The following is a 5838-nucleotide window of genomic DNA, read 5'->3' as shown; positions in this document are numbered from 1 at the left end:
TCCAAACAAAAGGAAACGTGGCTCAAAGAAAAAATGGGGCTTAGCTTGTTCCAGCTTCTTCCCCACAAATTTTCCACCATTTTTTTACTAAAAAATTAAAATTGTGAGGATTTGGGTTCTCTCTCTTCCCCCCTTATTTCGCACCATTTTTTTCCAAAGTACTTTTCAACAATAGAATTTGAGTTTAATTCTAATTTTGTAAGTAAACCCTGCGTTCTAATTTAGTCGCTGTTTGAACTACTGCAGAAACTCCGACGTCACCTTGCTCTTCGTTGGGTTAGATTTCGATAACTTCTCCTTGCTGATTGAGACTGTTCTTTTTACATTAAAGGTATTTTTCACCTTACTGAATGAGTAATTATGTGCCTTTTGTTTGGAAAGATATTTTTCTCAATTTTTTGGAATATTTTTTTATTAACGGTAGATATGTCTTATTCTTTGTCTTCAATCTAATGTTTTTTAAGTTCTCCGTAGCTGTTCAGATTGTATTGTATCAAGTGGTCCTTTTTTGGTCTATTTATCTGATGTGAAATAGTGTTATCATTCATTGATTGATAAAAAATAACTGATGCTCATTTGCAAGCTCAAGTTGTTAAATCCTGAAAACCATCTCTGTCTAAATACTACAAGTATTTTGTTTGTTTGATTTAGGTATCTTATTCTACAAAATCTGAAACCCCTTTATTCTTTTCTTCAATTAGAAGAAGCTGAATTGTACTCTACTTTGATAAATTTAAGAAAAGAGAAATAAATTTGAAAAAAAAATGAATGACTTTTGGGCTATAGGAATAAATTCTACTAGGCATAATCTCTCTATTGTACAAACAAACCGGCTCAACAACTATGGTATTTATCAATTTGCATAACCTGTTTTTGTCTTGGGGACTTCTTGCCTTATTGGTTGCTTTACTTTTGTTAGTTAAAATTTCTTGAATGGCTTTTAAGTTCCCTGTTACAGGTTTTTTTTAGTATAGAGTATAGTGGTCTTTTGAGTATTTTGGTTTAAAGTAGACGTTTATTTTCTGTTAGCTTGTTTCTAGGTAGATTTAGGAGTATTATCTTTGTATTCTTATATGCTAGTTGGATTTATCAGTTTTCTTAGTTAAACATAGTTGTTTTTTACTCCTTTTAATAAGATTTACAGAGTAAGGGATCATTTTTAAATGAAAAAATGAGTCAGACTTCCAACATCGACCATATAGATGAATTCATTTGCCATTCAACCGTTTTACTTGAAAAAGCTACAAATAACCATGGGTGGATGACTTGCTATTCCACTTATTCATTTCAGAGTTTTGAGATTTATCATAATTTTTCTTATAAGTTTCAGTAGGGTGAAAGATGGTAGGAGCTACCATTTCTAGAACACAAGCAACACAGTTAGCTTACTATGATGTTGCCCAACATTGAGTTTTGTAATCTCAGGCGTCCTCTTGTCCTCAAAACTCTTGAGAATGAAAGACTTAATCGATAGATGGATCTTCCTGCCATCTGTATTCAGTTAACTTATAAGACTTGCTCTCTGAAGTTCGGTCTTCCCAAACGTGGTGTAGAATGTTAGAAAAGGGATGACTTTATCTTGGTTTGGATGTGTTACGATATTATTGCAAGTAATGGGACTTGAGTCCTATATCGATTAAATAGGAAATTGATGTGGGCTTAGATTAACCTAGGATTGTCCCACCTCAATAGCTAGCTTTTAGGGTGTAGTTCTCCTAAGGTTATTTCAGGATGATTAATGAGCAAAGACTAAACTATCTGGAGGACTTGAGTTCAACATTTAGCCAGATGGGTTAGCTTGAGTGCAGGGAGGGTGAAAATTCTATCTTTGTGGTGCTGGGTAGCTGTAGGTCTGATGTTGAAACCTTCCACTGTGTACAGTTATATAACACTAGTTTAGTAACCCTCCAGGTCCTTTATCAGCACAAAACATGTTTTAGTTTCAGTATCGCTTTTAGGATATGACTAATTACCTTTAGATTTTTAACTTTAAAATGAGTATATGGAGCAGAGAAAATCAGATTGGAAAATGGCAGGTGTGTTTTTTTTGTTTGCTTTAGATGGACTTATTTTAAGTCTATTTTATCACCAAAGGGAGGGACACTATTTAGAGTAACTAACAAGACATATAGCTTACTTGAACTGGCTTTTGCAATTGCTACTGAAAAGGTACCATATTTTTGATCATCTAATGCCCAGATACGTTATAAAGTCTTGCAGCGATATACATGAATTAGTGATTGTGTTTTGTAAACATGATCTGAATAGTTAGTCGAGTGAGAATTGATGTAGCCAACCTCAAATTGCTTGAAGTTGAGGTGTATATAGTTGTTGCATTTGTGCTTTCATTTTATGATTACAATATATTAGAGGTATCCCCACATATAAGGGCGTAAGGTGTTAGAATGTCTCTTGGTGTTAGAATGTCTCTTACTTTAGTCCTACATAATAATAATAAAAGTAGTGTATAGTACTAAGATCCTGAGACACGACAGATTTTCTGAAAAGGAGATTCAACAACTTAAATTAATGTAAAAAGAAAAGAAGATTTATTGTAATTGCACAGTATCTTTTCCAACAAGGGAGATTCAAGGATGTGTGCTGTTGTAATTCTTGGCTTTAGCTCTGTAAGAAACTTGTTTCATTATTCTCTAATGATTGTCGCATGTGCTACCATTTGTGTATTTTATTAGAAATGTGCTATGGTTAGAAAACGTCTAAAGTAACAGTTCACAATGGTCCTTGTTCATAATAACTTCTGGAATAGTAGTCTCACTTTCAATTTCTCTAGGTTCACTGTTTCGAGTTTGAATGTTATTGGCCTTTTCCATTTGTTGTTGCTTCACCTTTTAAGTTATCTAGCAGTGTTATTAGTCGTAATGCTGATTTCATTTCGTGTCTTTTTCATAGTAGTAATCATTTATTTAAACAACCAATACTGGTTTGGATTTGTAATTTTCCACATCTGAGAAGCCTACCACAGACTATAATAATTCAGTAGTAGCTTCACCAGTAGGTAAGGGAATTGTCTATTCCAAATATGATTCTAGTAGGATTATAGATACTTTTAGAAGGTTCACATATGCCCCTTTATTGCTTTTGTTAATCCTTTCTCTTAATTTGAGGTAATCGACCTCTATTTTCTAGATTATGATCTGTAACAGTAGTTCTTTTTAAGCTTTACACATGGATTCTTGAACCAATTGTAAAGCTTGTGTGGTAGCAACTAGAGAGTGTTCTTACATCCTTCTTCCAGCAGAGAAATTCTAATTGTTTTTCTTTTAATTTTCATTTGGCATGAAACTTCTTTATCTACAACTCTCGTTGATGCATCCACTATGTGTTATAAGGATTTTTGATCTAAATCAGTTGCTTAAAATGTATTTTTCTTAAGATAGTTGATGGTCAATATGTTGATCAAATATTTGATAGTTTAAGCTACTGTCATATGCAGCTGTAACAATTTGCAAAAATTGGGAGAAATTGTCATATTCAGCTGTCACAACTAACATTGCCAATTATCCAGTTTATCACCATCCTCATATATATTTTATTTGTAGAAAAGCTGTATATAGAGCCTTTCTGAGGATTACGTTATTCAAAGCAATTTTAAGAAAAAAACATCTTCTCCATTGTCTTGCATGCTTTCTAAAGCTCGACATAAAGGACGATCTGGATGACTTGGGTCAGATTATTGGGATAAACTTATTGTATATTGGGCATCTCCAAAGTTTCAAAAGAAGAGTGCCCAAACAGAGACATCTCAAAATTCTAAGAAAGGTGGCTTATTGCACACTTGTGGTTCGGTGTCCATGAGGACAACTAAGTGAAAATTGGTAATTATTTATGCATTTAGATGGTAGTAAATTATTTATGCACTTGTAGTTCACTATGTTTATTTCATTTGTAGGAAGCATCTCTTACTAGATCCGCCCTCGTGAAGAAGTATGGAAGAAGACCTATATAAAAATTAGAGATGAAAAAGAAGCTTGGGTTAAAACACAGACAGAGGATACTTATGTAAGTTCAAATCTTACTTAGAATTTATTTTATATTATTTATTATATACTAATTTTACTTTTAATGTAAAATCGATAAGTTCAGAAGCTATTGAAGAGTTCAAAACTCAAAAGGAGTCGACCGACAAATGATCAAGGTAATCCAATCATGACATCAGAGGAAGAAACTCTTTCCTGCTAGCTGGATGTAGTTGGGGGCGTGTATAAGGGAAGGGCATACCGCCTTTTTTCTGAGAAGAACTTTCATCGTCTTTAGGGTGGATTGCAAGGTATGGGGAGTTCTGCCACCATGTCAAATGAGCAGCTTGAGGAGATGCGACAGGAAGTTCGGGAGCTTGCTAGGAAGTACGAGGAGGAACGAAAAAGAAGGATGGAGGAGGAGCGGCGTAGGACGACACTTGGGTCAAACGTCAAAGAACTCAAGACTCAAGTAAATACCTTAATCAAGCTTCTTTGTTCTCTGCAACCTAGTTCTGATGATGATGGTGGAGAGGATGAAGAGGATTAGGTGTTGTTTTAGGTTTGAATTATGTTAGTTTGGAGTGTTTGAAAGAATTTATTTTGGTGATTGTTTGCATACTTTTTTTATACTTGTTTACATATTGTTTAAGTTGGATGAATATGTATGAAGTTTGGTTGCTTAATTTTAATGTTTGAATTGTTTCGAAAGTATCTTTTTTATTATTTTGCTGGTTAATATTGATTGTACGTTTATTTTCTATTTAAATATTGAATTTTAGTGCAATAAAAAAACTAATAATAACACCATATTGGCAAGGGACTTTTGTAGCTATATCCCTCAAAATGTTCAAATATTAAATTAATTTTTTATTTAACTTAGTGAGGGATATCCCTCAACATATTTAAATTTATAATTTTTATTAATTTTCATGTACCAAGGGTCATCCCTCACTAAATAATAAATTAATATTCTATATATTTTTAATATAGTAAGGGTAGTCCCTCACTAAATTATTAATTAATATTATATATATTTTTAATATAGCAAGGGGCATCCCTCACTACATTCTATTTTTGAAAAAAATTGTGAGACCAAAATAGCGATGGTTGAGTGTCGGAGTCCTTCACTACTTTGTGAGGATCTCCCTCACTAATAATTAGCAAGGCTCAAATTAGCAAGACACCTTGTAGCGATGACTGCTCTCACTAAATCTTGATTAGTGAGGGACTTCCCTCACTAAATCACATGGCTAAAACAAGACTTTTTAGTAGTGGGCCTATTCCCTACATTTATTTTTGCAATATGTACTAAGAATATTTAGCCATTTTTTAACTAATGATTGGGCATTATAAATGGTGTACTATAGCTTTGTGAATTGGTTCCTTCAAACATTAAGACTTTGGAATATTCCTACCTTTTAAAGTGGAATACGTAGTATAATATGTAATCAGGCAAATTATTGATTGTTAATTGGTTCAATCAATTAACAAAACTCCATTACACCAAAAGTGACAGAAGAAAATTTTGCACAAAATGAAATAGCCGTTAGGAACTTAACAATAAAAGTGAATCAATTGATAAGTATGGCAATCTCCTTAAAATTTAGTGGTCAACAAACAAATGAGACACATCATGTGATCATGAATCAACACAAGAAAAGGAGCTTTATGAGAAAGAATTTACTTCTCGAGAAGAAAATCTTGATTCAACAAAGACAATTAGAGATAAAGTTTGGTTAATATTGAATTAAATGATAAAGTATTCACACCATCATCCAATTATTCACAATTACAACAAGAGACTGAAGAGCTAGAGAAAAAAAGGATCCTGGTCTTCCAAAAGAGGCAATATATCCTA

General features: G+C 33.1%; 1 long non-coding RNA gene across 1 annotated transcript; it reads left to right on the top strand.

The window, feature by feature from the left end:
- The first annotated feature begins 252 nt into the window (after window positions 1-252).
- LOC107857109 lies at window positions 253-4403 on the top strand. The gene is made up of 3 exons (XR_001670779.2): window positions 253-331; window positions 3911-4020; window positions 4100-4403. It is a non-coding gene; the product is annotated as an uncharacterized LOC107857109 (long non-coding RNA).
- Window positions 4404-5838: the final 1435 nt, after the last annotated feature.

Source organism: Capsicum annuum, chromosome 1 (assembly GCF_002878395.1).
Source record: "Capsicum annuum cultivar UCD-10X-F1 chromosome 1, UCD10Xv1.1, whole genome shotgun sequence".
Taxonomy (NCBI): domain Eukaryota; kingdom Viridiplantae; phylum Streptophyta; class Magnoliopsida; order Solanales; family Solanaceae; genus Capsicum; species Capsicum annuum.
This window is presented reverse-complemented; position numbering and strand designations above follow the sequence as displayed.